At 40.2% G+C, this 11860-nt stretch overlaps 1 long non-coding RNA gene across 1 annotated transcript; it reads left to right on the top strand.

Annotated features, from left to right (window-relative positions):
• Positions 1 to 1424: 1424 nt before the first annotated feature.
• On the top strand, positions 1425 to 9502 carry LOC123792785 (uncharacterized). The gene is made up of 3 exons (XR_006779793.2): positions 1425 to 1769; positions 6642 to 6893; positions 7632 to 9502. It is a non-coding gene; the product is annotated as an uncharacterized LOC123792785 (long non-coding RNA).
• Positions 9503 to 11860: the final 2358 nt, after the last annotated feature.

Here is an 11860-nt window from a genome sequence, read left to right as displayed (position 1 = left end):
ACCAACTGGGAGAAAATATTTGCAACCACATAGCTGACATAGGATTCATAGCTAGACTACGTGAAGAATTCTCGCATATCAACAGTAAAAAAAAAAAAAATCTTATTTAAAATGGGCAAAAGGAGGACCTCTGGGTGGCTCAGTCAGTTAAGTGTTTGCCTTTGGCTCAGGATCAAGTCCTGCATCATCAGGCTCCTGGCTCAGTGGGGAGCCTGCTTCTCCCTCTGCCTGCCCCTCCCCCTGCTTGTGCTCTCTCTCTCTCTCTGACAAATAAATAAATAAAATAAATCTTAAAGTGGGCAAAAGACACAAGGTGTTTCATTAAAGAGGATATGCAGTGGCAAATCAACACACAAAAAGATGTTCAACAGCACTGTTACGGAAATGCATTTTAAGAACATGATGATTTATCACTACACAGAAATTGAACTAGGTAAACCAAAAAATGGTGACGATACCAGATGTCAGCAAAGATGTGGAGACACTGGATCTCATATGTGGCTCCTGGGAATGTAAAATGGTACTGTCACTCGGGAAAATAGTTTGAAAGTGTCTTAAAAAACTAAACATGCACTTACCAGAAATTGCACTTCCAGAGAAATGATAGCTTACGTCTACACAAAATCCTTGACACAATAGTTCATAACATAGCTATTTATTTGCAATAGTCAAAAACGAAAAACAACCAAAATGCCCCTCAACAAGGGAGCAGTTAACTCTGGTAAACAACCACAACAGATCCATCATCAATAAAAAGGGATAAAATATTAATACACACAGCAAGCAGGGTGAATCTCAAGAGCATTATGCGAATGAAAAAAGCCAACCTCAAAATATTACATATTGTATGACTCCATTTATATATTATTCCCTAACGACAAAATTATAGAGATGGAAAACAGATTAGTGGTTTCCAGGGGTAAGGAATGGTGGAAGGTCGGGTGGGGGTGACTATACAGGGTAGTAGGAGGGTGATCTTTGCAGAGATGGAACAGTTCTGTATCTTGATCGTGGTGGTGCTTATAGAAATCTACATGGGTGATAAAACGACATAAGACTATACATATACATTGTGCCAATGTCAGTTTTCCGGTTTTGACATGGTACTACAATTATGTAAGATGTAGCCCTTGGGGTAAGTGGGTGAAGTGTATACAGCACCTCTCCATACTACCTCTGCAACTTCCTATAAATCCATAGTAATTTCATAAAAAGTAATAAAAAAAATATCATTCAGACTTAAAGGAAATCAACTCTACAAGAAATCCAAAGGGGTTGGTATTCTGAGCCTGAGTGCAATGTTTGCAACGTCTCTTCTCCATTGAAGAATGGAGTGTGGCGCCTTGTGAAAGTGTCAGGGACTCAAGATTAAATGCTCTGTTTGTGTTCCTAAGACTCCAAGCAGCTTTGAAGTGTTTGGTCCCCAGCGGGGTCCGAAGTTCAGCATACCACTGCCTCACAATGCCACACCTGTCTGCACACCCAGGAGCAAGCTGGCTGGCCTCTTGGGAACCCTCCTGTTCAGGAAATTCCTCGTGTAGGAGAAGAACAATTTCCAGTAGAACAAGAACCGAAAAAAGTAAAGGCGTGCCTGCAGCTTCATTGAACAACGTCTCCCAGTGGAAATAAGCACTGCTTTCCAGCCTCTGGCCACATTCCACCTCCTCTACTCAGGGAATTCTCTCGTAGGTGCACCTGGTTCAGATAAGCTGCGCAGAGCCACACCTTGGTGTGTCACACCCCGTAAACTTGGAGTTTCGTGGCTTTAGGTGAGTAATCAGTTGGCTGAGCCATGCTGGTACAGGGCACACTATACTTTAAGCATTTTAACTGAAAGGGAGAAGAAATTGAGAATTGTGTACCCAGGGCTCTTGCTGTGTTATTCAGCCCCACTCGGTCCCCATGCTGGCAAGCCATGTGCTAGGCAATGGGACGCAGAAGTAGATAAAGCACTTGTTGTCCCGCCTTCATAGAGCTGGGTAGGGAAAACAGACATTAAGCCAATAAACACAGAGAAATATGTAGCAGCCCATGCCTTCCGGAACTTACTGCCAAGAGAGTGGTAGCAGAAAAATAAACCAGGCAAGTTCCAAGGAGATCAGAAAAAGCTCCTCCAGAGGTGTCCCTTCAGCAGAGAGAACCACGATGGATGCAGAAGCTCCGGGTAGAGAACCAGTGTGTGCCAGACAAAGGGCAAGGAATAGTTTGGAGCTTTGCAGAACTGGAAGTGGGCTGGTTTAGTTGGAGAGTGGGGTGCCTGTGGCCTCTGGTGAGACACTTCATTGCAATGAACAGTGAGGACACAGCCTGCTGCTCTGATGGTCAGTCTGGTAGCAAGCATCTGCTGAGACCCCGTGGGTTGAGCTGCACTTCTGGTGGGGTGCAGAATAAGGTTGGGGCCTACCCTTAAGGAAGTTCCAAGCCCCACGTGAAAAGAAAAATGGGATTCAAGGAGATGTGTTGTTTTCAGTCTACGAAAGGGTGAGCTGGCGTTGGCAGACTGAAAATATCACCAAAAGGTCTGACCAACATCTGCAGCTGTTATACATTACCGGGGTACAAAGGTCTGGCCTTGAATGTCTTATTTTTTTTTCTCTCCCAATATTCTTGCTTTAAAATAGAGGGGGAAAAAACACCCAACAACAACCAAAACAACAAAAAACCCAACTTAAAAACAGTCTTGTTTACTTTATCCAAGATTAAAGAGCTTGAACCGACTTGGACGGTCTAAATGGATTTTTAAGTGCTTTATGGGCAAGTACTCCTAATTGCTAAAATGCTAGACTGCGCTTCCGTGACTCTGTGCAGTGCTTGTGTTGTCTGGGTTTGCTTATTTACTCTCCTTGTTAGAGGTCAAATCTTAAATCTGAGATTAGAAGATTTTAATTTCTGAAGCTGTGGATTGAAGCAAATTCTCCAGAAATGTGTCATACTTAAATTTTCTTCCTCGGGTAGGCTAGTCGGAGCCCTGACAATGTCTCTAAATCAACATTCAACCCATGAGAAACCAGTACAGTGGTGAAGGGCAGGAGAGGGACGGATATGGTCCGCGTGCTTTGGAAACATGGAACCACCACAGAGAAGTGTAAGAATGGGGCAAATTAGAACCTCTAGCCTCTGCTTCTGCTTCATTTCCCCCACCTTGGAAGCAGCCTGGGATGGTGGAGACCCAGGTTCTGAGTGCCAATCCTCATGCTGTGCCAAGGGACTATGTGACTCTGGGTGGGACACTTTACCTCTTTGAGCCTTGGGTTCCTCACTTGCCTCAATGCTCAGTTACCAACTCTAAATCACGGCTGTGAGAGCGCAGGCAGTTCCCAAGTTCTCAGAGTCAACAAGGGTTTTGTGAGAGTCTCTTTCCGAGAGATACGGGTCCCAGATAGCTGGCTCTGTTAGAGGCTGGAGTCACCCTCCAGATGGGGCAACCATTCACTCCAGGCAATGATTCCTGAGTAATTTCACTGATGGATAACCCAGAGTTCATTGTTCTCTGGAGAATAGAGCCAAGCCCTATTCTAGAAACCCGTGGGGGACACAAAGGGAGCCAAAAGCCAAACTAAGAAGCAAGCGTGGCTTTGTCAGGTAGGTGCTGGGGGTGTATGTACTGGGTGGACAGTGCTTCCAGCCCTTCAGAGGGACTCAAAGTCTAGCAAGGAGGCAGACGGCAGCTCTAATCAGAGTGTGGGGTGTGGGGTGGGAGCAAGGCAAGTGGGAGACTCGTTCCAATAACTGAAATGGGCAGGGAGCTGACTGAGGATACAGTCTGAGCCAGGCCTTAAAGGATGAGTGAACCCAAGAGGATTTCAGAAGAGAGATGGGGGAGGTGGCCCTAAGCTGAGGCAGCTGCATTTCCAGGTGTACAGAGGTATGCAGACAGATGTGTCTGGGGCAGCGAGTTCCGTGTTGAACGAGGTGATGAGCATTGCAGGTACGACACGGAATGAAGTGGGGATTGAACGGCCTGTATTTTGTGTATAGGAGCTTGTTGGATGCTTTTTCATCATCAGGGTAACTTAGTAAAACTGACAGAACACATATTGGTATGGATCTCTTTTCATTTATTTTTTCATTTATTTAAAATGTGGCATGGGATGCTCTTTCAATCTTTGTGTTCAGATCAGGAGAAATCAGGAAAGTTGTCTTCAGCTATGAGTTCAATTTTTGCCTTGGTTTTCTGCCCCCAGGGAAAGCAATAATTCTTACCGTGGGTTTTAGTTCTATATCCTGGATTGCTACCATCTCTCTTAGAGTTTTCATCTCTATTCTTAACTCTGTGTTTTGAAAGCACTTGCCAAACACGTCTTCCATGTCATGGATGTGATTTTCTGTAGTGGTGGCTCCTAGGGCTGGATTGGGGATGGGAAAGAGGGCCATGAAGGGACAGCAGAGCAGAAATTCTTGGGAGCTTTTTTTTTTTTAATAAGTAGGAATACTGGGATTTATGCCAACTCCAACCCCAACGTGCATTTCTGAACCTCACGAGACAATTTCTTAGGTTTGCCCTCCACATCACTGATCTCATATTCCATAGTGCTTGATTTTGTCTTACTGTCCCATTCTTCTATTTCCTTGGAGGCTCCTTGAATGTCCTCAGACCTGAAATCTGACAGTGGGTTAATAATGATGACTCCTAAACCAGTGATTCTCAACCTTGACCATATGCTACCTCTGCCTTCGTTTACCTAGGAAGATTAAAACACATCGATGTTTATCCCCAATCCAGACTTTGTTGGGGTGGGACCTGGGCACTGGTATATTTTCAGAGTGATTCTAGAGTATTGCCAGGATTACAGAAAGACAGTGTACATGAAACATGACCCGCTTCCATCCCAGTCACCATTCCCACCAGCAGCATTCCTTGTGGGAACCATGCCTTCCTATTCACACCAACACCACTGTCTCCACCTTTCTACCCAGCTGCTCTCAAGTAGTCTCCATCTCTCTAAGCAGAATATAATGAAGTGGGAACAATAGTCACTTTAATGACTGTGTAGTCTGGGGACGGCATCCCAATTTCCTGAGCACTTGTGTATTTTGATCAGACTCTCACAATGTAAGAAACACAAACTTTTTTGTTGGCTGCATTTTTTTATGTCTTTTTGTATAGCATTCTGTATTCACAAACGCTCCTCTTTTCTTGCGGATTTATTTGGTCACACTTGAACACTTCTGGGTGTGTCAGAGATTTCAAATCCATGCCAGGATCTAAGAACAATGAAGGTCATCATATTCGTGTTCAGCATTGACCATTACCCCTTGCAGAGTGCTCTAGCTGAAGATTCATGTGAGAAAGATGATTTTACCCATAATGATTATGTCCAGTTCCCCAAAATCTTTAGGCTTATAAAAATTTGGCCTTATGCACTCTCCTTACTTTTCAACGATATGATATCACATTATTTTTGCTCCCTTTCTATTGACTTTTACTTACTCATTTCAGAAAAGATTTACTGGTCACTAAATCATGCGGGGCACCATGGGGGATACCTAGCAGTATCAATAATATATCTGCTTTCAAGGGCTTCCAAGTTTCTTTAAGAAGATACACACAGACACATAGAACAAGTTAAACACACAGGTACCACAGTTACTCACCAGCAGTGTATGGTATGCCTTGTGCCCCTGGGGAAGCCTGCCCCTCTCTGTGCCATGTCACAACTGTGAGTTTTGGCTAAGTGGGTATAGGAGCCCTGCAGCTAAGTGGTTAGTTTTCTGGAGCTGTGGCTCCCAGCCACAGTGCCATTCAGGTAGACATCTCAAGAGTAGGTTAGAGGTAAGGGAGTTGCAGCAGGGCATTCATCTTCAACATTTCTAATAAGGAAATTCTAATGTTTCTTTTCTTCCCCCTTCTTATTAAGATTGTGTGTCTATATTCCAAAGATTCAAAGAAGTCTATGCTAGAAGTCATTGAGCAATCTATTTCTTTTCACCTCAGTGGAGTGTTTGATGATAGAACCCTTCCCGTCTCTAGGAAGGGAGAAAATTATTTTTGTTTGCTAATGTTCTGAGATGCTTGAAGAGCTATTGCTTTTTAAGATTTACTGTGGAAGTAACAGATGACATTGCATATGTGGAGAAGAGAGGGCAGAGGATGAGCAGGGGAACAGAGCTTTAGACATGGGCCATGATGGTGGACAGTTGTACCTGTAAGAGGAGACCTTCTGTTAGGGAGTCCATATTACCAGTCTTCTGCCAGCACATCTATCAACTCTACTGAGGGGAGAATTCAAGGCAAAAGAATGCAAACCAGATGCAAATCAAATGAGATCCAAGATCTGCAGAGGACTAGAAACAGCAGTGAGCTTCTAACTTCTAATGCATCAAGTAAAATCTAAATGGATGGACTTCCAATTAAAGTTGACCACATGTTTACTATTTTTCTTTCCTATAACACATTCAAAGGATTGTAAATAAATTTTAAAAAGGAAAAAAGCCACCAAGTCCAAAAGGCAGTAGAAGAAACTGTGGCAGATGAGAGAGTTCAGTAGATATTTGGAAATCAAAATGTGGGTGGAGCACAGTAGAGCCAATTCACTCCATAGAACTGGACTCAAAAGTACCAGGGGCAACACTGGGAGCTGGAACCAGGGGGACTGGTTAAAGCCATCTGCACCTCAGCTGTACTCTCCTCCAACCCACAGTGACAGGAGGAAGACAGGAAGATTGATTTGGAAAGACTTACAATGCAGAGGACACCAGAGACTGCCAAGGATGGGAGGTAACGTCTGAAGCTTAACTAGAGGAATTAAGTGAAAGTTTGCATCCTGCACAGAAGGACCTCACCCACAGCCTTCCTCAGAAGGCTGGTCATCAAGCATGGACTCCCCGGGAGAGACTGGAGCAATAACCTCTGGAGAAGATAAATAGACCCAGACTGAGAAGTTAATGTGTAGGTAGGTGGGATAAAATGTATTGCTGTTGGGTCTCATTACTCACACTGCTATCATATGGGTATTACTGATTTGTTCGTTGTACCAATAAAGAGTAGAGAAGTGAACACATACCGAATTTAGAACTTACTGTTTGACCCTGGGTCAAGGGGAGTTGAGGGTAGAATGACATCCTAAAAATGACTTCATGAAGATAGTTCAAGGTCACTCAAATGTCATTTTAGATATATCTAAGAAGTGCATGACCTCGAGAATTAAGTATAAAAGACCGTGAGAATGTTGCTTCCCTGTGTTTTGGAACCCATGATGTAAATGTCTCAAGTTGAACCAATGCTCAAACATCTTTGATGTTATAAAAATGGTGATTTCATATGGTTCAACCTACTACAGAGGGACTCAATATTACAGTACGGGTGAAGAACGGGATTTTTCTGGTTTCTGCAGCTCCAGGTATCATGCCCTGGCAAAATTCCTAACAGGAAATAACCTTGATTACCTGGGCAGAACTGGACTTTTAGTAGGTAGGCATCTTTAAACCACAATTAGATTTAGAATTAAGGATAGAAAGGCTTAGAGAATAAAAATCATTGTATTGATATTTTTTGTTAGAAGAAATATTTTGTATTTGGTATTTCAGGTATTTACATGTTACAATTTGGCTAATTATAAATGAAAACCTTGAACTCAAATTTACAATGTGTATTAAAGGATGTGCACTCTTACCACTTTTATCCAACACAGTACTGGAAGTCCTAGCCACAGCAAACAGACATGAAAAAGGAATAAAAGTCATCCAAATCAGTAAGGAAGAAGTAAAACTCTCACTATTTGCAGATGACATGATACTATACATAGTAACCCTAAAACCTCTACTAAAAACCTACTAGAACTGATGAATGAATTGAGTAAAGTTGCAGGATACAAAATCAATATACAGAAATCCATTACATTTCTATACACCAAAAATGAAGCAGCAGAAAGAGAAATTAAGAAAACAATCTCATTTATAATTGTGCCAAAAATAATAAAATATCTAGAGATAACTTAATCAAGGAGGTAAAAGACTGTACTCTGAAAACTGTCAAACATTGATGAAAGAAATTGAAGGCAACAAAAACAAATGGAAAGATATTCCATGCTCGTAGATTGGAAAAACAAATATTGTTAAAATGTCCAGACTACCTGAGGCAATCTACAAATCTAATGCAATCCCTATTCAAATACCAACAGGATTTTTCACAGAACTAGAACAAAGAATCCTAAAATTTTGTGGAACCACAAAAGACCCTGAAAAGCCAAAGCAATCTTGAAAAAGAAAAAGAAAGCTGGAGGCATCACAGTTCTGGACTTTAAGTTATATTACAAAGCTATAATAATCAAAACAGTATGGTACTGGCACAAAAATAGACACATAGATCCATGGAACAGAATAGAGAGCTCAAAAATAACCCACAATTATATGGTTAATTAATCTTCAACAAAGGAGGCAAGAATATGCAATGGGAAAGACAGTATCTTCAACAAATGGTGTTAGCAAAACTGGACAGCAACATGCAAAAGAATGAAACTGGACCACTTTCTTACACCATACACAAAAAATAAACTCAAAATGGACTAAGGACCTAAATGTGAAACTATAAAAATCCTAGAAGAAAGCACAGGCAGCAATATCTCTGATGTCAGCCATAGCAACATTTTTCTAGATATGTCTCTTAAGGCAAGGGAAACAAAAGCAAAGATGAACTATTGGGACTACATCAAAATAAAAAGCTTCTGCACAGCAAAGGAAACAACCAACAAAACTAAAATGCAACCTACTGAATAGGAGAAGATATTTGCAAATGACATATCTGATAAAGGATTAGTATTTAAAATATGTAAAGAACTTATACAACTCAGCACCAAAAAACCCCACAAATAATCCAATTAAAAAATGGGCAGAAGACATGAACAGACGTTTCTCCAAAAAAGACAAACAGATGGCCAGCAAACACATGAAAAGATGTTCAACATCAGTGATCATCAGGGAAATACAAATCAAAACCACAGTGAGCTATCACCTCACACCTGTCAGAATGGCTAAAATCAACAACACAAGTGTTAGAGAGGTTGAGGAGGAAGAGGAATCCTTGTGTATTGTTGGTGGAAATGCAAACTGGTGCAGCCACTGTGGAGGACAGGATGAAGATTCCTCAAAAAACTAAAAATGGATCTACTATATGAGCCAGTAATGGCACTACTGGGTATTTACCCAAAGAATATGAAAACACTAATTCAAAAGGTTACATGCATCCCCAAGTTTATTGCAGCATTATTTACAATAGCCAAGCCATAGAAACAGCCCAAGTGTCCATCGATAGATGAATGGATAAAGAAGATGTGGTATATACATACAATTGAATATTATTCGTCCATAAAAAGAATTGAATCAACAACATGGATCAATCTAGAGAGTATAATGCTAAGTAAAATAAGCCAGTCAAAGAAAGACAAATACCATATCATTTTACACATATGTGGGATTTAAGAAACCTAACAAAGGAACAAAGGGGAAAAAAATGAGACAAACCAAAAAACAGACTCAACTATAGAGAACAAACTGATGGCTACCAGAAGGGAGGTGGGTCGGGGGAGGGGTGATATAGGTGATGGGGATTAAAAAGTACACTTATCAAGATGAGCACTGAGTAATATATAGAATTGCTGAATCATTATATTGTACACTTGAAAATATAACACAGTATGTTAACCACACTGGAATTAAAATAAAATAAGGAAGAAAGAGAGAAGAAAGAAAGAAAGAAAGAAAGAAAGAAAGAAAGAAAGAAAGAAAGAAAGAAAGAAAGAAAGAAAGGAAGAAGAAAAGAAAGAAAGAAAGAAGAAAGAAAGAAAGAAAGAAAGAAAGAAAGAAAGAAGAGAAAGTTGTGTTAAATATTTGTTTTAAATATGTGATTTTTTAAGTTGAATTGAAATATTTAAGATAACTTTAGATTCAACATAATTATAAATTTAGTATTTTAAACATAATTATTTATGTGTTCAGGAAAGCATTGTTTGTTAATTCAGGAAAATAAAGAATTTAAAAAGAAAATTGAATGTATTCATTTGTATATTCATTTAAAAATACATGAAGGTATCTAATGAATGATGTTTATAAATGAGACCAAACATCATTCAAAAACTCCTTTGAGGTGATTTTTAGGACCTGTAAGACTTATAAATAGAATAATAACATTTGTAAGTACAAGTCAAAACTTTAAGAATGAGATTTCGAAAATTGTAACTTTAATAAATTGAATATTAATTCTTAACAAAAATGAAAACAAATCTCTAAATAATATTTTCTGTGAATAAAAGCCATTCTTGGGTGCTTGGATGGCTCAGTCAGTTAAGGGTCTGACTCTTGATTTCAGCTCAGGTCATGATCTCAGGGCTGTGAGATAGAGCCCCAAGTCTGGCTCCAGCCTCAGCACAGAGTCCGCTTGAGGTTCTCTCTCCCTCTCCTTCTGCCCCACCCCCGCCATGCTTGCTTTCTCTCCCCCTTTAAAATAAACAAATCTAAAAAAAAAAAAAAGCCATTCTTGAGGACACTAGAAAACTGACAGCAACCTACTAACGTCTGGCAGACTTTGTCAGAATTTTCCAGTTATCCAACTGATCTAAAGGGAAACTTTCCAGTTAACAATCCTGCACATGAACAGTCAGACTTTCAGCATCTTACTTCTAAATATAAAGTCAGCAAATGATCACTAGACACTGCCAGTTGCTACCACCCATTCTGCCTTCTTTGATAAGAAGATTCTGTTTGGGTAGCAAAGTGCCTACCCTCCCCTCCTCAGACTTCCTGCAATTCGAGTTAGTCATGTGGCACATGCTTGGTAAATGAGATATAACAGCACATCTCCCTGCATGGGGCTTCTAGGAAAGCTCTTTGAAATTACATATACTAAATGACATCCACATTTTGCCTTTTAATCTTTCCTCTGTTCTACCTCTATCTGGAATGTGGATGTGATGCCTGGGGATGAAGAGGCTATATTGCAGCCTAGTGGGGTGGAGCAGGCAGTTGGAAGGAACCTCAATGCTGATCATCTCGTGGAGAAGATACAGCCCTTAGACTGTCTTGTGTGAGAGAATAACCCCTATTTGATTAAATCATTCCAGGTGGCTTTCTGTTGCTTTCAGCCAAGGCTAATTCTAATAGACTCAACTTCCTACATGAAGAAAGATACCAAATGAAATCAACAAATGAACAGGAATCTGGAGATGAAAGATAGTGCCAGGAACAGACAAAACCTCCGAAATAATTCAAATAATTACATTACCCCTAGAGGTTCATTCATTTAACCAATATTTATAGAGTGCCTATTATAAAAAAAAACTGGATAAGAGATAAAATAAAATGTTACAGCTACAAAACTAGAATAGAACATTGTGAAAAGAGAGGATAAGAAAAATAGAATAAAAGATAAGAGACCTAAAGGATCAATTTAAGACATTTAGCATCAAAATGATGAGTTCCAGAAAGAGAGAAAATGGTTAAAGCTAAAATGTCAAAAGAATACTTCAATGAAATTTCCCAAACATGTAAAAACACAAGTTTCCTTCATTGGTAAAGTGTCTGTTCATGTCTTCTGCCCATTTTTTGATTCGATTATTGGTTTCTCGTGTATTGAGTTTGAGAAGTTCTTTGTAGATCTTGGCTACCAGTCTTTTATCTGTAGTGTCATTTGCAAATATCTTCTCCCATTCCATGGGCTGTCTCTTAGTTTTTTTGACTGTTTCCTTGGCTGTGCAGAAGCTTTTTATCTTGATGAAGTCACACAAGTTCATTTTTTCTTTTGTTTCTCTTGCCTTTGGAGATGTGTCATGAAAAAAGTTGCTGTGGCCTATGTCAAAGAGATTGCAGCCTATGTTCTCCTCTAGGATTTTGATGGGTTCCTGTCTCACATCAAGGTCTTTCATCCATT

The sequence above is a fragment of the Ursus americanus genome, chromosome 20, assembly GCF_024610735.1.
Source record: "Ursus americanus isolate L20-20 chromosome 20, mUrsAme1.1.p, whole genome shotgun sequence".
Lineage (NCBI taxonomy): Eukaryota > Metazoa > Chordata > Mammalia > Carnivora > Ursidae > Ursus > Ursus americanus.
The sequence above is the reverse complement of the archived record's forward strand: the minus strand, read 5'-3'. Positions and strand labels throughout refer to the sequence as shown.